Source organism: Arachis stenosperma, chromosome 6 (assembly GCF_014773155.1).
Source record: "Arachis stenosperma cultivar V10309 chromosome 6, arast.V10309.gnm1.PFL2, whole genome shotgun sequence".
Lineage (NCBI taxonomy): Eukaryota > Viridiplantae > Streptophyta > Magnoliopsida > Fabales > Fabaceae > Arachis > Arachis stenosperma.
The window spans coordinates 51,240,070-51,258,840 of NC_080382.1; the positions used below are offsets into that span (position 1 = coordinate 51,240,070).

The following is an 18,771-nucleotide window of genomic DNA, read 5'->3' on the forward strand; positions in this document are numbered from 1 at the left end:
AGCCATCATTAGAAATAGGTGATGGTGGGTAATATCCCATAAAATTTGTTTGATCATAAGATGAGTTGAACTCTATTTGAATTTTGTAAAACACAACACCAAAGAAAACTTAAATTCATATCTCAGATGAGATTTGCTTAGTGAGGCAAAAGCTCAAACACCGTACTATTAGCTTAAAACAGAAAACAAAAACAAAGAAAATGTTTAATCTAGACTTCTCACCTACTTAATCATTGTCGATCTAAATCAATCCCCAACAACGGCGCCAAAAACTTGATGAGGTGAAAATCAGATTTCCACACAAACTCACCGGCAAGTGTACCGGGTTGCATCAAGTAGTAATAACTCACAAGAGTGTCTTTTTAGTGTCTTGTTGCTCACTAGCGCTCACTAAGTGAGCACTGCGCTCAATATTTGAGTGCTACTCATTGGTTTGATGCGCGCCCCCCCTTTCGAGCCTTGGTGAACTATTTTTTTGAATGATGCGCTTCTTTTATTTCCTTGGCAAGAGTACGAAAATGCTCACTTCTTTGAGCACTGCTCTCACTTGCTTTAAGCGCTATTCCCTTGTGTTGCCTTGGATGCACTGATGCGCTCTCCTAGCGCTCTCCCTCTTCGAACCTTGGCCAGTGCATGTTTGGTGCCTTGGTAAGTGCTTTTAGGGCCTTAAAGATGCCTATCACTTGTGCTTAACTTTTGAGCTAAATATAGATTGTTATATATCGTTGGAAAGCGCTGAATGTCAGCTTTCCAACGCAACTAAAAGCACATCAATTGGATATTTGTAGCTCAAGTTATGGCCCTTTGATAAATGCATGGTCATGTTGTCACAAGGCTTAAAGAAAAGCACGAAAATGCTCACTTTAGTGAGCACAGCGCTCACTTCTTTGAGCGCCAGTCTTGCTTTGCCTTGCTTTCCTTGCTAGCAAGGCACGAAAATGCTCACTTTAGTGAGCACAGCGCTCACTTCTTGGTCATGGGCCACGCTTTTAAAAGCGTGGCCTAAAGTTCCAAAGCGTGCTCAAACATCAAAGTGTCCCCAAAATTCTTCTTTTCTCTTTTTGAGTTTAATTTGTGCTTTTTTTGCTTCTTTTTACACTTCTTTCCTATAAAGTTTATAAAATCAAAAGATCAAAGAAATATGCCTTTTAAGCACAAAAGCATTCAATATTTAAGCACTAATCATCAATTTCCTATATGAAAAAGCATAGAAAAACATGACATGTTGACATGTCATCACTCCCGCGGCCTGCGCAAGGCTTCGCGGCTCGAGTTACTCTATGTCGCGCCCCATGCTTATGATAATTGTGTGCGCACACTTTAATAGGTGCGATCATACCAGCACTAATGCACCGGATCCCATCAGAACTCCGCAATCAAGCGTGCTTGGGTGAGAGTAGTACTAGGATGGGTGACCTCCTGGGAAGTCCTCGTGTTGCACCTCTTTTTTTTTTTTTTACGTCGTACTGAACCTCTATCTTTAAACGATTCTATCCCGAGAAGCATACCTTAAAGCGATCCTCAATGGCCTGATCTTCCGCAGGCTCCCGCGGTCCACGCAAGGCTTCGCGGCTCGAGTTACTCTATGTCGCGCACCATGCTTATGATAATTGTGTGCGCACACTTTAATAGGTGCGATCATACTAGCACTAATGCCCCAGATCCCATCAAAACTCCGCAATTAAGCATGCTTATCCATGAGTAGTACTAGGATGGGTGACTTCCTGGAAAGTCCTCGTGTTGCACCTCTTTTTTTTATGTCTTACTAACCCTCTCTCTCTAAACTATCCTACCTCGAGAAGGATACCTTAAAGTGATCCTCAATGGCCTGATCTTCCACAAGGTCCTGCGGTCCCTGAAAGGCTTCGCAGCTCGAGTTACACTATCTCGCGCCCCTTGCTTAAGATAATTGTGTGCGCACACTTTAATAGGAGCCATCATACCATTACTAATGCACCGGTTCCAACCAAAACTCCGTAAATAAGCGTGCTTGGGCGAGAGAAGTACTAGGATGGGTGACTTCCTGGGAAGTCCTCGTGTTGCACCTTTTTTTTTACGTCGTACTGACCCTCTTTCTTTAAACGATTCTATCTCGAGAAGGATACTTTAAAGCGATCCTCAATGGCCTGATCTTCCCAACCTCCCGCGGTCCCCGCAAGGCTTTGCGGCTCGAGTAACTCTATGTCGCGCACCATGCTTATAATAATTGTGTGCTCACAATTTAATAGGTGCGATCATACCAACACTAATGCACCAGATCCCATAAGAACTCTGCAATTAAGCGTGCTTGGGCGTGAGTAGTACTAGGATGGGTGACCTCCTGGGAAGTCCTCGTGTTGCACCTCTTTTTTTCACGTTGTACTGACCCTCTTTCTTTAAACGATTCTATCACGAGAAGGATACCTTAAAGCGATCCTCAATGGCCTGATCTTCTGTAGGCTTCTGCGGTCCCCACAAGGCTTCGCAGCGTGAGTTACTCTATGTCGCGCCCCATGCTTATGATAATTGTGTGCACACAGTTTAATAGGTGCAATCATACCAGCACTAATGCACCGGATCCCATCAGAACTCCGCAATCAAGCATGCTTGGGCGAGAGTAGTACTAGGATGGGTGGCCTCTTGGGAAGTCCTCGTGTTGCACATCTTTTTTTACGTCATCCTGACCTCCTTCTTTAAACAATTTTACCCCGAGAAGGATACCTTAAAGCGATCCTCAATGGCTTGTGATTCCGCAAGCTCCCGCAGTCCCCGCAAGGCTTCACGGCTCAAGTTACTCTATATCGCACCCCATGCTTATGATAATTGTGTGCGCACACTTTAATAGATGTGATCATGCCAGCACTAATACACCGGATCCCACCAGAACTCCACAATCAAGCGTACTTGGGCGAGAGTAGTACCAGGATGGGTGGCCTCCTAGGAAGTCCTCATGTTGCACCTCTTTTTTTTAAGTCTTACTGACCCTCTTTCTTTAAACCATTCTATCTCGAGAAGGATACCTTAAAGTGATCCTCAACGGCCTGATCTTCCGCAGGCTCCTGCGGTCCCCGCAAGTCTTCGCGGCTAGAGTTACGCTATGTCGCGCCCCATGCTTCTGATAATTGTGTGCGCACACTTTAATAGGTGCAATCATACCAGCACTAATGCACCAGATCCCTTCAGATCTCCGCAATTAAGCGTGCTTGTGCGTGAGTAGTACTAGGATGGGTGACCTCCTGGGAAATCCTCGTGTTGCACCTCTTTTTTTTTTACGTCGTTCTGACCCTCTTTCTTTAAACGATTCTATCCCGAGAAAGATACCTTAAAGCGATCCTCAATGGCCTGATCTTCCGCTTTCTCCTGCGGTCCCCACAAAGCTTCGCAGCTCGAGTTACTCTATGTCGCGTCCCATGCTTATGATAATTGTGTGCGCACACTTTAATAGGTGCGATCATACCAGCACTAATGTACCGGATACCATCAGAACTCCGCAGTCAAGCGTGCTTGAGCGAGAGTAGTACTAGGATTGGTGACTGATGAACAGATTTTTGACGGTTTAGAATTTTACAAATGAAATCTCGTCGAAGTATAGTCTCTAAACCAACAATAATCCTCTCATACAAAAATTTGTTTGTCACAAGTACAAACCCCTAAAATCTATAAACCGAAGTATTTAAACCTCGGGTCGTTCTCCCTAGGAATTACAATAAAGTGTCTTGTTATTGGTTGTGAGTTATTTTGTGGTTTTGATATGAAGCATGAAAGATAAATGGCAAGAAAGTAAACTAATGGCTAAAAAGGTCTTGGCAAGGGTTGGTGGTCAAGGATCTCTATCCTAATCATTAACCACAATATGAGAATTGGCAAGGATTAATCTCATTAAATCATCCTCTAACTAGTAGTAAAGGAAAGTCAAATGAGCTATATCAATCCTAGTCCATAAGTCCTAACTCTCCACTAATTCAATTAGTGAGAACTAGAGTCAATGGCTCCCAATCATCAATCACTTGGACATTAGTAACTCAAGAGGTCCTAAGTTACCTTTCCAAGCCAAGAGTATAAAACTCTACTCTAAAATCTAACCAAACATTTCATCAAACACTTGGAAGGCATAAAAGGAAAGCATAGTAAATCAACAACAAGAACAAAATCTAACAACAATTATTGAAAGGAATTAACAATAACAATCAAAAGAAACACATTTATTATGAATTACCTTGATTGAATTGAAAGAGAGTAGAAGAAACAAAAGTAGATCTACAACAAAACACAAGAACAACATAAAGGAAATTACAACAAAAGAGTAGAAGAAGATGAATGTAACAACAAAGAATTGAAATGTAGAAGTAGAAGAAAGCAAAGATTAAAACCTAGATCTAAGAACTAATCCTAATCCTAATCCTAATTCTAGAGAGAAGTGAGAGCTTCTCTCTCTAGAAACTACTTCTAAACTAATCCTAATGTGTGTAATGAATGGAATCCCCTTTTCTCTTCAATCCTTGGCTTTAAATAGCATCTTTGGCGCCAAAGTTGGTTGCAATTGGGCCCCACAACCCTTCAGAATTCGTTGGTTGCGAATTCATTAAAAAAATCATATATCGGCACCGACGCGTACGCGCACAGCACGCGTACTCGTCCATGGGGTGATTCGCAGGTGCGCGCGCGCGTCCATGGGCGAGTTCAACTTCTTTGACTTTTCATGATTTCTCCACTTTGCATGCTTTCCCTCTTCACTCCTTTGATCCATTCCTAGCCCTTTTCAATCTGAAATCACTAACAAACATATCAAGGCATTTAGTGGAATCAAAGGGAGATTAAAACCATCAAATTAAGGGTTGAAAAGCATGTTTTCACATCTAAGCACAAATAAGGAGACAATCACAAAACCATGCTATTTCAATGGATAAATGAGGGTAAAAGGTATTAAAATCTCTTAGAATCAATGCAAGAAAAACTGTCAAAATGGGGTTTGTCAGTGACATCCAGTGAAGTCCTCGTGTTGCACCTTTTTTTTTTCGTCGTACTGACCATCTTTCTTTAAACGATTCTATCCCGAGAAGGATACTTTAAAGCGATCATCAATGGCCTGATCTTCTGCAGCTCTTGCGGTCCCCGCAAGGCTTTGCGGGTCGAGTAACTCTATGTCGCGCACCATGCTTATAATAATTGTATGCTCACACTTTAATAGGTACGATCATAACAACGCTAATGCTCCAGATCCCATCAAAACTCTGCAATTAAGCGTGCTTGTACGTGAGTAGTACTAGGATAGGTGACCTCTTGGGAAGTCCTCGTGTTGCACCTCTTTTTGTTTTTTACGTCGTACTGACCCTCTTTCTTTAAGCGATTCTATCACGAGAAGGAAACCTTAAAGCGATCCTCAATGGCCTGATGTTCTGCAGGCTTCTGCGGTCCCTACAAGGCTTCACGGCTCAAGTTACTCTATATCACGCCCCATGCTTATGATAATTGTGTGCGCACACTTTAAGAGGCGTGATCATACCAGCACTAATACGTCGGATCCCATCAGAACTCCGCAATCAAGCGTGCTTGGGCGAGAGTTGTACTAGCATGGGTGGCCTCCTAGGAAGTCCTCGTGTTGCACCTCTTTTTTTTTACGTCTTTCTGACCCTCTTTCATTAAACGATTCTATCTCGAGAAGGATACCTTAAAGTGATCCTCAATGGCCTGATCTTCCGTAGGCTCCCGCAGTCCCCGCAAGCCTTCGCGGCTCGAGTTACCCTATGTCGCGCCCCATGCTTATGATAATGGTGTGCGCACACTTTAATAGGTGCAATCATACCAGCACTAATGCACCAGATCCCATCAGAACTCCGCAATTAAGCGTGCTTGTGCGTGAGTACTATTAGGATGGGTGACCTCCTAGGAAGTCCTCGTGTTGCATCTCTTTTTTCTTTTACGTCGCACTGACCCTCTTTCTTTAAACGATTCTATCCGGAGAAGGATAACTTAAAGCGATCTGGTGGACGAAATTGTGATCACATGTTCTTTTGTTTATAAAGGATGTATACTCTTAGGGCACTGTTTATTTTCTTTATTGGAATTCACAACTCCGTTCAACTAACCAGCAAGTGTACTGGGTCGTCCAAGTAATAACCTTACGTGAGTAAGGGTCGAATCCACAGAGATTGTTGGTATGAAGCAAGCTATGGTCACCTTGCAAATCTCAGTTAGGCGGATTAAATATTGATTTATGGGTTTCGAAAATAGAAATAAGAAAATAGAAAATAAAAAGGATAGAAATACTTATGTAGATTCATTGGTAGGAATTTCAGATAAGCGGAATGGAGGTGCTGTAGAGCTCACGGACGCCTGCTCTCCTATTCCTTCTACTCAATCCTTCTTACTCCTTTCCATGGCAAGCTTTGTATAGGGGTTCACCATCAGCTGTGGCTACTTTCATCTGATACGTAAGAATTAGATTTCACGTATAACCGGCAAGTATACCGGGTCGTATCAAGTAGTAAAACTCACAAAGAGTGAGGTCGATCCCACGGAGATTGGTGGATTAAGCAACTTTGGTTAAATGGTAGATTTAGTCAAGCAAACATAATTTTGATTTCATGAGCATTTTGATTTTTGAACATAATTGCAAGAATTTAAATGACACAGAATGTAAAGAACTAGAGGATAGAAATAAAGTGAAAGTAAATAACGGAAACTTAAATTGCAAGAAACTTAAATGACATCAAAAGTAAATTGCAAGAAATAGAGTGCTGAATTCTAAAGAGCAAAAGAGTAAGAAATAAAGAAACAGAATGTAAATGACAAGAATAATAAATTGCAAGAATGTAGAAGGGGATTGGGTAATGGGTTTTCAAACACTAAGAACAAAAGAAATGAGAATTAATGATGGAGAGGATCATTAGGGATCAGAGATGCAAGTTTTCATGAATTGATGTTAGTCAAATCCTTCTCAATCATGGGTATAGATCCATGGCAAGTGGGTGATTGAATCCCAATCTCTTGGTGATTCAATCTCTCTCAACATAGCCAATTGCCACTCTCGTGATCTAATTGTTCATGAGAAGAGATGAAGCTCAAATCTAATCCAGCCACACAATTCCCATAATCTCAACCAAGGAGAGTTACATCTCACATACTAACCAAGGTATATTGATCAAAGAAATCATGAAAGGATGAACTCTAAACTGAATTATGTGGCTCATTCCTCAAATTCACCACATAGTTCATATAGATTAACCCCTCTCTCGATGGTGGTTGAATCTTTGAAGATCAAGAGTTCCCTCTTTAGATCAACCACTAGAATTGAGGAGGAGAAGATGAGTTCACCAATTCATTCCAACAGGCAGAGCTCTTCCCCCTAATGAAAGTGGGGTTTAGTGAGTCATTGCTCCAATTTCAACAACAATTGCCATAAATCAAAATTAAACTAAATTCAAAAGAAAGATGAAGAAGAATAAGGAAATGTTAAAGCTTAAGAAATGAAGAAGAGAAGTTCCAAGATGAACCAAAAAATGCTCTCCGGGTATCCTCCCGGAAGTGCTAAAAGAGTTCTCAAAATAAAGTGCTAAGAGTCTAAAATTCTAAGTGTCAAAAGTCCCCTCAAAGTACAAACTCAATTTCTATTTATACTAGTCCCAAAACTCTTTCAAAGATCTTGAATTGGGTTGGAAATATGGGCTTCCTCTTTGTTGAATTCTTGGCTCAATTGGAAGAAGTGTTGCTAGACTTGGAAAGGAAGAGTTCATTCATCATGCTTATGGCCCATTGGCTTGGCGTTTTTGTCAATAACGCTGGCCTTAGTGCACGTTGGCAACGTGCATCACAATTTCCTGGAAGTGAAGTTTGAGACTTGGGCGTTGCTAGCCCAAGTTGTTGCTAACAACTTGCTTTTCCTCTTCTTGGCTCTACTTTCATGCTAAATGTAGCCCAGAATTTGAGTGTCAACCTTCTGCTTCAATATGGACTATTGTACATCATTGGAAAGCTCTTGATGTCTTCTTTCCAATGCCACTGGAATCACCTCATTTGGACTTTCTTAGCTCAAGTTATGCTTCCTCAAAGAAGGTAAGGTCAAGCTGCCAAGTTGTTGCTGAAAACGCCCCTTTCCTCCCAAGTTGGCAACGTGCCCGTGCCTAGCCTCCCAAAGCAGGGAAATGAGGCTGGCGTTGTTGCCAAAAACGCACCCTTGCTAGCACGTTGGCAACGTGCTCGAGCTTCCTCATGGGCTACCTTCTAGCCTTCTTGAATTTCACTTCATGTTCTTGTTTTTGGCTCCTAAAGATGACTCTGATTTGTCTTCAATTTTGTGCTCCACCATAGACTATTATATATGGTTGGAAAGATCTGAATGTTAGCTTTCCAACGCAACTGGAAGCACTCAATTTGGATCTCTGTAGCTCAAGATATCTTCCATTGAAGAGGACATGGTCAGGCTGCCAAAATCGCACACGTTTTTGGTGAAAACGCCCTTGTTTCCAGCGTTGGTAACGCCAGCTTTTGAAGCTTCAAAATGAATGACAACCCCATACTATGATATATGGTTGGAAAGCTATGGATGTCTACTTTCCAATGCCACTGGAATCACCTCATTTGGACTTTCCTAGCTCAAGTTATGCTTCCTCAAAGAAGGTAAGGACAAGCTGCCAAGTTGTTGCTGAAAACGCCCCTTTCCTCCCAAGTTGGCAACGTGCCCGTGCCTAGCCTCCCAAAGCAGGGAAATGAGGCTGGCGTTGTTGCCAAAAACGCACCCTTGCTAGCACGTTGGCAACGTGCTCGAGCTTCCTCATGGGCTACCTTCTAGCCTTCTTGAATTTCACTTCATGTTCTTGTTTTTGGCTCCTAAAGATGACTCTGATTTGGCTTCAATTTTGTGCTCCACCATAGACTATTATATATGGTTGGAAAGCTCTGAATGTTAGCTTTCCAACGCAACTAGAAGCACTCAATTTGGATCTCTGTAGCTCAAGATATCTTCCATTGAAGAGGACATGGTCAGGCTGCAAAAATCGCACACGTTTTTGGTGAAAACGCCCTTGTTTCCAGCGTTGGTAACGCCAGCTTTTGAAGCTTCAAAATGAATGACAACCCCATACTATGATATATGGTTGGAAAGCTATGGATGTCTACTTTCAAATGCCGTTGGAATCACCTCATTTGGAGTTTTGTAGCTCAAGATATACTCCATTGAAGGAGGTAAGGTCAGGCTGCCTTGTTAGAGTTGTTGTGGATAACGCCCCTATATTCCAAGTTGGCAACGTGCTCTTCACCATCCAAAGCTTCCTGGCATTGTTACCAAACACTCCTTCTCTTCAGCACGTTGGCAACGTGCTCGAGCCTTCCTCAAGGCTCTAAACATTACTTCCCACGTTGGCAACGTGGCTGGCAGGGCTTCCTGGCGTTGGCAACTTGGTTGGTGCCCTTCCTGGCATTGGCAACGTGCATGGCAAGGCTTCCTGGCGTTGGCAACTTGGTTGGTGCCCTTCCTGGCATTGGCAACGTGCATGGCAAGGCTTCCTGGCGTTGGCAACTTGGTTGGTGCCCTTCCTTGCGTTGGCAACTTGGTTGGCACCAAGGCTTGGTGCCTAGCCAAGCAACCATTCCTGGCGTTGTTGCCAAACACGCCAATGCTTTCTTGGCTCAACAACGTGCTCGAGCTCCCCTTTGGTGCCAAAATTGCTTGCTACGTTGCCAAGGAACACGCCTTCATAACTTGGCGTTGGCAACGTGCATCTCATTTTCCTGGGCCAAGTTTGCTTGTGTGGCGTTGCCTAGGGACACGCCTATGGTTCCTGGCGTTGGCAACGCCAGCTTCTTCTCCTCTTGGGCCAAGCTCACTCATGTACGTTGCCTTGAGACACGCCAATAGTTCTTGGCGTTGGCAACGCCCTCGAAACTCCTTCATGGCTCAAGTTCCTTGCCTGTGTGCGTTGCCCATAACAACTCATTCCTTCCTCCAAGTTAGCAACGCCAACTTCTCTTCCAAGGCTGCCAAGCTTGCTTCACAAATTGGCGTTGGCAACGCCCAACTTTGCTTCTCCAGGGCTGCCTGGCGTTGCCCTCAATAACGCACCCTATTCCCAAGTTGGCAACGCCAACTTTTGTTCTTCAAGGTTGCCTGGCGTTGCCTTCAACAACGCAGCCTATTCCTCAAGTTGGCAACGCCAACTTCTTCTTGCCCAGCTTGCATCATTCTTGCTTCCATACTTTCTTGTTTCATCACCTATCATCAACAAGGGAAATAGCTTCAAAGTCTTACCAATTCATGCAATAAATTTCATGAGATTCATTCATATTCATTCATGTATGTATTCTCTAAATCAGTTGCATGAATTTGGTTAGAATCAACATGTTCCTTGATATTCTCATGCATGAAGATAAAACTCATAAAAGGACTTGTTTATTTAGAGAAAATGAGTGAAAGTAAGCTAAAACCAACTAAACTAACTAACTAATATAGCAAATATGCACTTGCATCATCATCCTCTCGGGGAAATATCCTATGCGGCTGTCACTCGCACAGCTAACCAGTCTGGAGGCATCACCCATGGTTGATGGCTACATCCCATCCTCGCAGTGAAAGCTAATGCTCACGCACTCTGTCACAGTACGGCCAATCACTGGTTGGTTCCCTCCCCTACTGGAATAGAATCCCTCTTTTGCGTCTGTCACTAACGCCCAGCAGGTTACATGTTTGAAGCACGTCACAGTCATTCATTACCGGAATCCTACTCGGAACACCACAGACAACGTTGGACTTTCCGGATTCCCAGGATCCTACTCGGAACACCACAGACAAGGTTGGACTTTCCGGATCCTCATAAATGCCGCCATCCATCTAGCTTATACCACGAAGATTCTGTTGGGGAATCTAAGAGATACACATTCAAGCTTGTGTTGCATGTAGAACGGAAGTGGTTGTCAATCACGCGCGTTCATAAGTGAGAATAATAATGAGGGTTATCTAACATATCACATTCATCATGTTCTTGGGTGCGAATGAATATCTTGGAATAAGAATAAGAGAGATTTGAATAAAAGAAAATAGAACTTCATTAATACTTGAGGTACAGCAGAGCTCCACACCCTTAATCTATGGTGTGCAGAAACTCCACCGTTGAAAATACATAAGCGTAAGGTTCAGGCATGGCCGAATGGCCAGCCCCCTAAAACGTGATCAATGATCTCCTAAGATGAAGAATAAAACAAAACTGAGACCAAAGATGTCTAATACAATAGTAAGAGGTCCTATATATACTAGACTAGCTACTAGGGTTTACATGAGTAAGTAATTGATGCATAAATCCACTTCCGGGGCCCACTTGGTGTGTGCTTGGGCTGAGCTTGATCAATCCACGAGCTAAGGCATTTCTTGGCGTTGAACTTTGAGTTATGACGTGTTTGGGCGTTCAACTCCGGATCATGACGTTTTTCTGGCGTTTAACTCCAGACAGCAGCATGAACTTGGCGTTTAACGCCAAGTTACGTCGTCATTCTTCGAATAAAGCATGGACTATTATATATTGCTGGAAAGCCCTGGATGTTTACTTTCCAACGCCGTTGAGAGCGCGCCAATTGGAGTTCTGTAGCTCCAGAAAATCTATTTCGAGTGCAGGGAGGTCAGAATCCAACAGCATCAGCAGTCCTTTTGTCAGCCTTTTTTCAGAGTTTTGCTCAAATCCCTCAATTTCAGTCAGAATTTACCTGAAATCACAGAAAAACACACAAACTCATAGTAAAGTCCAGAAATGTGAATTTAACATAAAAACTAAGGAAAACATCCCTAAAAGTAGCTTGAACTTTCTAAAAACTATATAAGAACAATGCCAAAAAGCGTATAAATTATCCGCTCATCACGATCCTCAATGGCCTGATATTCCGCAGGCTCCCCCGGTCCCCACAAGGCTTCGCGGCTCGAGTTACTTCATGTCGTGCCCCATGCTTATGATAATTTTGTGCACACTTTAATAGTTGCGATCATATCAGCACTAACGCACCGGATCCCATCAGAACTCCGCAGTCAAGCGTGCATGGGCGATAGTAGTACTAGGATGGGTGACTTCCTGGGAAGTCCTCGTATTGCACCTCTTTTTTTTTATGTCGTACTGACCCTCTTTCTTTAAACGATTCTATCCCAAGAAGGATACTTTAAAGCGATCATCAATGGCCTGATCTTCTGCAGCACTTGCGGTCCCCGCAAGGCTTTGCGGGTCGAGTAACTCTATGTCGCGCACCATGCTTATAATAATTGTGTGCTCACACTTTAATAGGAGTGATCATAACAACGCTAATGCTCCAGATCCCATCAAAACTCTGCAATTAAGCGTGCTTGTACGTGAGTAGTACTAGGATGGGTGACCTTCTGGGAAGTCCTCGTGTTGCACCTCTTTTTGTTTTTTACGTCGTACTGACCCTCTTTCTTTAAGCGATTCTATCACGAGAAGGAAACCTTAAAGCGATCCTCAATGGCCTGATGTTCTGCAGGCTTCTGCGGTCCCCACAAGGCTTCACGGCTCAAGTTACTCTATATCACGCCCCATGCTTATGATAATTGTGTGCGCACACTTTAAGAGGCGTGATCATACCAGCACTAATACATCGGATCCCATCAGAACTCCGCAATCAAGCGTGCTTGGGCGAGAGTTGTACTAGCATGGGTGGCCTCCTAGGAAGTCCTCGTGTTGCACCTCTTTTTTTTTACGTCTTTCTAACCCTCTTTCATTAAACGATTCTATCTCGAGAAGGATACCTTAAAGTGATCCTCAATGGCCTGATCTTCCGCAGGCTCCCGCGGTCCCCGCAAGCCTTCACGGCTCGAGTTACCCTATGTCGCGCCCCATGCTTATGATAATGGTGTGCACACACTTTAATAGGTGCAATCATACCAGCACTAATGCACCAGATCCCATCAGAACTCCGCAATTAAGCGTGCTTGTGCGTGAGTAGTACTAGGATGGGTGACCTCCTGGGAAGTCCTCGTGTTGCATCTCTTTTTTCTTCTACGTCGTACTGACCCTCTTTCTTTAAACGATTCTATCCCAAGAAGGATAACTTAAAGCGATTCTCAATGGCCTGATTTTCCGCAGGCTCCCCCGGTCCCCACAAGGCTTCGCGGCTCGAGTTACTTCATGCCGTGCCCCATGCTTATGATAATTTTGTGCACACTTTAATAGGTGCGATCATATCAGCACTAACGCACCGGATCCCATCAGAACTCCGCAGTCAAGCGTGCTTGGGCGAGAGTAGTACTAGGATGGGTGACTTCCTGGGAAGTCCTCGTATTGCACCTCTTTTTTTTTACGTCGTACTGACCCTCTTTCTTTAAACGATTCTATCCCAAGAAGGATACTTTAAAGCGATCATCAATGGCATGATCTTCTGCAGTTCTTGCGGTCCCCGCAAGGCTTTGCGGGTCGAGTAACTCTATGTCGCGCACCATGCTTATAATAATTGTGTGCTCACACTCTAATAGGTGTGATCATAACAACGCTAATGCTCCAGATCCCATCAAAACTCTGCAATTAAGCGTTCTTGTACGTGAGTAGTACTAGGATGGGTGACCTCCTGGGAAGTCCTCGTGTTGCACCTCTTTTTGTTTTTTACGTCGTACTGACCCTCTTTCTTTAAGCGATTCTATCACGAGAAGGAAACCTTAAAGCGATCCTCAATGGCCTGATCTTCTGCAGGCTTCTGCGGTCCCCACAAGGCTTCACGGCTCAAGTTTCTCTATATCACGCCCCATGCTTATGATAATTGTGTGCGCACACTTTAATAGGTGTGATCATACCAGCACTAATACATCGGATCCCATCAGAACTCCGCAATCAAGCATGCTTGGGTGAGAGTAGTACTAGGATGGGTGACCTCCTGGGAAGTCCTCGTGTTGCTCCTCTTTTTTTTTTTTTTTTTACGTCGTACTGAACCTCTATCTTTAAACGATTCTATCCCGAGAAGCATACCTTAAAGCGATAATCAATGGCCTGATCTTCCGCAGGCTCCCGCGGTCCACACAAGGCTTCGCGGCTCGAGTTACTCTATGTCGCGCCCCATGCTTATGATAATTGTGTGCGCACACTTTAATAGGTGCGATCATACCAGCACTAATGCCCCATATCCCATCAAAACTCCGCAATTAAGCATGCTTATCCGTGAGTAATACTAGGATGGGTGACTTCTTGGAAAATCCTCGTGTTGCACCTCTTTTTTTTTACGTCTTACTAACCCTCTCTTTCTAAACTATCCTACCTCGAGAAGGATACCTTAAAGTGATCCTCAATGGCCTGATCTTCGACAAGCTCCTACGGTCCCCGAAAGGCTTCGCAGCTCGAGTTACACTATCTCGCGGCCCTTGCTTAAGATAATTGTGTGCGCACACTTTAATAGGAGCCATCATACCATTACTAATGCACCGGATCCAACCAAAACTCCGTAATTAAGCGTGCTTGGGCGAGAGAAGTACTAGGATAGGTGATTTCCTGGGAAGTCCTCGTGTTGCACCTTTTTTTTTACGTCGTACTGTCCCTCTTTCTTTAAACGATTCTATCTCGAGAAGGATACTTTAAAGCGATCCTCAATGGCCTGATCTTCCCAAGCTCCCGCGGTCCCAGCAAGGCTTTGCGGCTCGAGTAACTCTATGTCACACACCATGCTTATAATAATTGTGTGCTCACACTTTAATAGGTGCGATCATACCAACACTAATGCACCAGATCCCATAAGAACTCTGCAATTAAGCGTGCTTGGGCGTGGGTAGTACTAGGATGGGTGACCTCCTGGGAAGTCCTCGTGTTGCACCACTTTTTTTTCACGTCGTACTGACCCTCTTTCTTTAAACGATTCTATCACGAGAAGGATACCTTAAAGCGATCCTTAACGGCCTGATCTTCTGCAGGCTTCTGCGGTCCCCACAAGGCTTCGCAGCATGAGTTACTCTATGTCGCGCCCCATGCTTATGATAATTGTGTGCGCACACTTTAATAGGTGCAATCATACCAGCACTAATGCACCAGATCCCATCAGAACTCCGCAATCAAGCATGCTTGGGCGAGAGTAATACTAGGATGGGTGACCTCTTGGGAAGTCCTCGTGTTGCACATCTTTTTTTACGTCATCCTGACCTCCTTCTTTAAACAATTTTACCCCGAGAAGGATACCTTAAAGCGATCCTCAATGGCTTGAGATTCTGCAGGCCCCCGCGGTCCCCGCAAGGCTTCACGGCTCAAGTTACTCTATATCGCACCCTATGCTTATGATAATTGTGTGCGCACACTTTAATAGGTGTAATCATGCCAGCACTAATACACCGGATCCCATCAGAACTCCGCAATCAAGCGTGCTTGGGCGAGAGTAGTACTAGGATGGGTGGCCTCCTAGGAAGTCCTCATGTTGCACCTCTTTTTTTTAAGTCTTACTGACCCTCTTTCTTTAATAGATTCTATCTCGAGAAGGATACCTTAAAGTGATCATCAATGGCCTGATCTTCCGCATGCTCCTGCGGTCCCCGCAAGCCTTCGCGGCTAGAGTTACCCTATGTCGCGCCCCATGCTTATGATAATTGTGTGCGCACACTTTAACAGGTGCAATCATACCAGCACTAATGCACCATATCCCATCAGAACTCCACAATTAATCGTGGTTGTGCGTGAGTAGTACTAGGATGGGTGACCTCCTGGGAAATCCTCGTGTTGCACCTCTTTTTTTTTTTTTTTTACGTCGTTCTGACCCTCTTTCTTTAAACGATTCTATCCCGAGAAAGATACCTTAAAGCGATCCTCAATGGCCTGATCTTCCGCTTTCTCCCGCAGTCCCCACAAAGCTTCGCGGCTCGAGTTACTCTATGTCGCGTCCCATGCTTATGATAATTGTGTGCACACACTTTAATAGGTGCGATCATACCAGCACTAATGTACCGGATACCATCAGAACTCCGCAGTCAAGCGTGCTTGAGCGAGAGTAGTACTAGGATTGGTGATATCCTGTGAAGTCCTCGTGTTGCACCTTTTTTTTTTCGTCGTACTGACCCTCTTTCTTTAAACGATTCTATCCCGAGAAGGATACTTTAAAGCGATCATCAATGGCCTGATCTTCTGCAGCTCTTGCGGTCCCCGCTAGGCTTTGCGGGTCGAGTAACTCTATGTCGCGCACCATGCTTACAATAATTGTGTGCTCACACTTTAATAGGTGCGATCATAACAACGCTGATGCTCCAGATCCCATCAGAACTCTGCAATTAAGCGTGCTTGTACCTGAGTAGTACTAGGATGGGTGACCTCCTGGGAAGTCCTCGTGTTGCACCTCTTTTTCTTTTTTTACGTCGTACTGACCCTCTTTCTTTAAGCGATTCTATCACGAGAAGGAAACCTTAAAGCGATCCTCAATGGCCTGATCTTCTGCAGGCTTCTGCGTTCCCCACAAGGCTTCACGGCTCAAGTTACTCTATATCACGCCCCATGCTTATGATAATTGTGTGCGCACACTTTAATAGATGTGATCATACCAGCACTAATACATCGGATCCCATCAGAACTCCGCAGTCAAGCGTGCTTGTGCGTAAGTATTACTAGGATGGGTTATCTACTGGGAAATCCTCGTATTGCACCTCTTTTTTTTTACGTCGTACTGACCCTCTTTCTTTAAACGATTCTATCTTGAGAAGGATACCTTAAAGCAATCCTCAACGGCCTGATCTTCCGCAGGCTCCCCCGGTCTCCACAAGGCTTCGCGGGTCGAGTTACTTCATGTCGCGCCCCATGCTTATGATAATTTTGTGCACACTCTTTAATAGGTGCGATCATATCAGCACTAATGCACCGGATCCCATCAGAACTCCGCAGTCAAGCGTGCTTGGGCGAGAGTAGTACTAGGATGGGTGACGTCCTGGGAAGTCCTCGTATTGCACCTCTTTTTTTTTTAACATCGTACTGTCCCTCTTTCTTTAAATGATTCTATCCCGAAAAGGATTTCTTAAAACGATCCTCAATGGCCTAATCTTCCCCAGCTCCCGCGGTCCCCGCAAGGCTTTGCGGCTAAAATTACTCTATCTCGCGCAACATGCTTATAATAATTGTGTGCACACACTTTAACAGGTGCGATCATACCAGCTTTATTGCACCATATCCCATCAGAACTCCGCAATTAAGCGTGCTTGTGCGTGAGTAGTACTAGGATGGGTGACCTCCTTGGAAGTCCTCGTGTTGCAGCTCTTTTTTCTTTACGTCGTACTGACCCTCTTTCTTTAAACGATTCTATCCCGAGAAGGATACCTTCAGAGCGACCCTCAATGGCCTGATCTTCTGTAGGTTCCCCCGTTCCCCACAAGGCTTCGCGGCTCGAGTTACTTCATGTCGCGCCCCATGCTTATGATAATTGTGTGCACACACTTTAATAGGTGCGATCATATCAGCACTAATGTACCGGATACCATCAGAACTCCGCAGTCAAGTGTGCCTGGGCAAGAGTAGTAATAGGATGGGTGACCTCCTAGGAAGTCCTCATATTGCACCTCTTTTTTTTTACGTTGTACTGACCCTCTTTCTTTAAACAATTCTATCCTGAGAAGGATACCTTAAAGCGATCCTCAATGGCCTGATCTTCTGCAGGCTCCCCCGGTCCCCACAAGGCTTTGCGGCTCGAGTTACTTCATGTTGCACCCCATGCTGATGATAATTTTGTGCACACACTTTAATAGGTGCGATCATATCAGCACTAATGCACCGGATCCCATCAGAACTCCGCAGTCAAGCGTGCTTGGGCGAGAGTAGTACTAGGATGGGTGACCTCCTGGGAAGTCCTCGTGTTGCACCTCTTTTTTTTTACGTCGTACTGACCCTCTTTCTTTAAACGATTCTATCCCGAAAAGGATACCTTAAAATGTTCCTCAATGGCTTGATCTTCCCCAGCTCCCGCGGTCTTCGCAAGGCTTTGCGGCTCAAATTACTCTATGTCGCGCAACATGCTTATAATAATTGTGTGCACACACTTTAACAGGTGCGATCATACCAGCTCTAATGCACCAGATCCCATCAGAACTCCGCAATTAAGCGTGCTTGTGCGTGAGTAGTACTAGGATGGGTGACCTCCAGGGAAGTCCTCGTGTTGCGCCTCTTTTTTTTACGTCGTACTGACCCTCTTTCTTTAAACGATTCTATGCCGAGAAGGATACCTTAAAGCGATCCTCAATGGCCTGATCGTCCGCAGGCTCCCCCGGTCCCCACAAGGCTTCGCGGCTCGAGTTACATCATGTCGCACCCCATGCTTATGATAATTGTGATTTCACACTTTAATAGGTGCGATCATATCAGCACTAATGCACCGGATCCCATCAGAACTCCGCAGTCAAGCGTGCTTGGGCGAGAGTAGTACTAGGATGGGTGACCTCCTGGGAAGTCCTCGTATTGCACCTCTTTTTTTTTAACGTCGTACTAACCCTCTTTCTTTAAACGATTCTATCCCGAGAAGGATACCTTAAAGCGATCCTCAATGGCCTGATCTTACCCAGGCTCCCGCGGTCCCTGCAAGGCTTTGCGGCTCGAGTTACTCTATGTCGCGCACCATGCTTATAACAATTGTGTGCGCACACTTTAATAGCTGCGATCATATCAACACTAATGCACCAGATCCCATCAGAACTCCATAATTAAGCGTGCTTGTGCGTGAGTAGTACTAGGATGGGTGACCTCCTGGGAAGTCCTCGTGTTGCACCTCTTTTTTTTTTACGTCATTCTGATCCTCTTTCTTTAAACGATTCTATCTCGAGAAAGTTACCTTAAAACGATCCTCAATGGCCTGATATTCTACCTTCTCCCGCAG

At 44.5% G+C, this 18,771-nt stretch overlaps 21 non-coding genes and 11 pseudogenes across 21 annotated transcripts; all 32 read left to right on the top strand.

Annotated features, from left to right (window-relative positions):
- Positions 1 to 1,325: 1,325 nt before the first annotated feature.
- LOC130938716 (5S ribosomal RNA) lies at positions 1,326 to 1,444 on the top strand. Its single transcript, XR_009069868.1, has one exon. It is a non-coding gene; the product is annotated as a 5S ribosomal RNA (ribosomal RNA).
- A 186-nt stretch (positions 1,445 to 1,630) lies between these two features.
- On the top strand, positions 1,631 to 1,749 carry LOC130936966 (5S ribosomal RNA; annotated as a pseudogene).
- Positions 1,750 to 1,929: 180 nt separating this feature from the next.
- LOC130936972 (5S ribosomal RNA) lies at positions 1,930 to 2,048 on the top strand (annotated as a pseudogene).
- Positions 2,049 to 2,226: 178 nt separating this feature from the next.
- LOC130938811 (5S ribosomal RNA) lies at positions 2,227 to 2,345 on the top strand. The gene has a single exon (XR_009069957.1). It is a non-coding gene; the product is annotated as a 5S ribosomal RNA (ribosomal RNA).
- Positions 2,346 to 2,525: 180 nt separating this feature from the next.
- On the top strand, positions 2,526 to 2,644 carry LOC130938922 (5S ribosomal RNA). Its single transcript, XR_009070061.1, has one exon. It is a non-coding gene; the product is annotated as a 5S ribosomal RNA (ribosomal RNA).
- A 178-nt stretch (positions 2,645 to 2,822) lies between these two features.
- LOC130936953 (5S ribosomal RNA) lies at positions 2,823 to 2,941 on the top strand (annotated as a pseudogene).
- A 180-nt stretch (positions 2,942 to 3,121) lies between these two features.
- LOC130938969 (5S ribosomal RNA) lies at positions 3,122 to 3,240 on the top strand. Its single transcript, XR_009070105.1, has one exon. It is a non-coding gene; the product is annotated as a 5S ribosomal RNA (ribosomal RNA).
- A 1,925-nt stretch (positions 3,241 to 5,165) lies between these two features.
- Positions 5,166 to 5,284, top strand: LOC130936949 (5S ribosomal RNA; annotated as a pseudogene).
- A 184-nt stretch (positions 5,285 to 5,468) lies between these two features.
- On the top strand, positions 5,469 to 5,587 carry LOC130936906 (5S ribosomal RNA). Its single transcript, XR_009068219.1, has one exon. It is a non-coding gene; the product is annotated as a 5S ribosomal RNA (ribosomal RNA).
- Positions 5,588 to 5,768: 181 nt separating this feature from the next.
- LOC130936891 (5S ribosomal RNA) lies at positions 5,769 to 5,887 on the top strand. The gene has a single exon (XR_009068205.1). It is a non-coding gene; the product is annotated as a 5S ribosomal RNA (ribosomal RNA).
- A 6,045-nt stretch (positions 5,888 to 11,932) lies between these two features.
- LOC130938962 (5S ribosomal RNA) lies at positions 11,933 to 12,051 on the top strand. The gene has a single exon (XR_009070098.1). It is a non-coding gene; the product is annotated as a 5S ribosomal RNA (ribosomal RNA).
- A 180-nt stretch (positions 12,052 to 12,231) lies between these two features.
- On the top strand, positions 12,232 to 12,350 carry LOC130936914 (5S ribosomal RNA; annotated as a pseudogene).
- Positions 12,351 to 12,534: 184 nt separating this feature from the next.
- LOC130936896 (5S ribosomal RNA) lies at positions 12,535 to 12,653 on the top strand. Its single transcript, XR_009068210.1, has one exon. It is a non-coding gene; the product is annotated as a 5S ribosomal RNA (ribosomal RNA).
- A 181-nt stretch (positions 12,654 to 12,834) lies between these two features.
- LOC130938884 (5S ribosomal RNA) lies at positions 12,835 to 12,953 on the top strand. Its single transcript, XR_009070025.1, has one exon. It is a non-coding gene; the product is annotated as a 5S ribosomal RNA (ribosomal RNA).
- A 181-nt stretch (positions 12,954 to 13,134) lies between these two features.
- LOC130938382 (5S ribosomal RNA) lies at positions 13,135 to 13,253 on the top strand. The gene has a single exon (XR_009069549.1). It is a non-coding gene; the product is annotated as a 5S ribosomal RNA (ribosomal RNA).
- A 180-nt stretch (positions 13,254 to 13,433) lies between these two features.
- LOC130936919 (5S ribosomal RNA) lies at positions 13,434 to 13,552 on the top strand (annotated as a pseudogene).
- Positions 13,553 to 13,736: 184 nt separating this feature from the next.
- LOC130939033 (5S ribosomal RNA) lies at positions 13,737 to 13,855 on the top strand. The gene has a single exon (XR_009070166.1). It is a non-coding gene; the product is annotated as a 5S ribosomal RNA (ribosomal RNA).
- A 489-nt stretch (positions 13,856 to 14,344) lies between these two features.
- LOC130936962 (5S ribosomal RNA) lies at positions 14,345 to 14,463 on the top strand (annotated as a pseudogene).
- Positions 14,464 to 14,641: 178 nt separating this feature from the next.
- LOC130938867 (5S ribosomal RNA) lies at positions 14,642 to 14,760 on the top strand. Its single transcript, XR_009070009.1, has one exon. It is a non-coding gene; the product is annotated as a 5S ribosomal RNA (ribosomal RNA).
- Positions 14,761 to 14,941: 181 nt separating this feature from the next.
- Positions 14,942 to 15,060, top strand: LOC130939022 (5S ribosomal RNA). Its single transcript, XR_009070155.1, has one exon. It is a non-coding gene; the product is annotated as a 5S ribosomal RNA (ribosomal RNA).
- A 178-nt stretch (positions 15,061 to 15,238) lies between these two features.
- On the top strand, positions 15,239 to 15,357 carry LOC130939023 (5S ribosomal RNA). The gene has a single exon (XR_009070156.1). It is a non-coding gene; the product is annotated as a 5S ribosomal RNA (ribosomal RNA).
- Positions 15,358 to 15,537: 180 nt separating this feature from the next.
- Positions 15,538 to 15,656, top strand: LOC130936948 (5S ribosomal RNA; annotated as a pseudogene).
- Positions 15,657 to 15,844: 188 nt separating this feature from the next.
- On the top strand, positions 15,845 to 15,963 carry LOC130936884 (5S ribosomal RNA). The gene has a single exon (XR_009068199.1). It is a non-coding gene; the product is annotated as a 5S ribosomal RNA (ribosomal RNA).
- Positions 15,964 to 16,141: 178 nt separating this feature from the next.
- LOC130936877 (5S ribosomal RNA) lies at positions 16,142 to 16,260 on the top strand. The gene has a single exon (XR_009068192.1). It is a non-coding gene; the product is annotated as a 5S ribosomal RNA (ribosomal RNA).
- A 185-nt stretch (positions 16,261 to 16,445) lies between these two features.
- On the top strand, positions 16,446 to 16,564 carry LOC130936945 (5S ribosomal RNA; annotated as a pseudogene).
- A 181-nt stretch (positions 16,565 to 16,745) lies between these two features.
- Positions 16,746 to 16,864, top strand: LOC130938744 (5S ribosomal RNA). Its single transcript, XR_009069894.1, has one exon. It is a non-coding gene; the product is annotated as a 5S ribosomal RNA (ribosomal RNA).
- Positions 16,865 to 17,046: 182 nt separating this feature from the next.
- LOC130936942 (5S ribosomal RNA) lies at positions 17,047 to 17,165 on the top strand (annotated as a pseudogene).
- A 183-nt stretch (positions 17,166 to 17,348) lies between these two features.
- On the top strand, positions 17,349 to 17,467 carry LOC130936938 (5S ribosomal RNA; annotated as a pseudogene).
- Positions 17,468 to 17,648: 181 nt separating this feature from the next.
- On the top strand, positions 17,649 to 17,767 carry LOC130937557 (5S ribosomal RNA). The gene has a single exon (XR_009068771.1). It is a non-coding gene; the product is annotated as a 5S ribosomal RNA (ribosomal RNA).
- A 180-nt stretch (positions 17,768 to 17,947) lies between these two features.
- LOC130939011 (5S ribosomal RNA) lies at positions 17,948 to 18,066 on the top strand. Its single transcript, XR_009070145.1, has one exon. It is a non-coding gene; the product is annotated as a 5S ribosomal RNA (ribosomal RNA).
- Positions 18,067 to 18,246: 180 nt separating this feature from the next.
- LOC130937523 (5S ribosomal RNA) lies at positions 18,247 to 18,365 on the top strand. The gene has a single exon (XR_009068738.1). It is a non-coding gene; the product is annotated as a 5S ribosomal RNA (ribosomal RNA).
- A 182-nt stretch (positions 18,366 to 18,547) lies between these two features.
- On the top strand, positions 18,548 to 18,666 carry LOC130936882 (5S ribosomal RNA). Its single transcript, XR_009068197.1, has one exon. It is a non-coding gene; the product is annotated as a 5S ribosomal RNA (ribosomal RNA).
- The last annotated feature ends 105 nt before the right edge of the window (positions 18,667 to 18,771 follow it).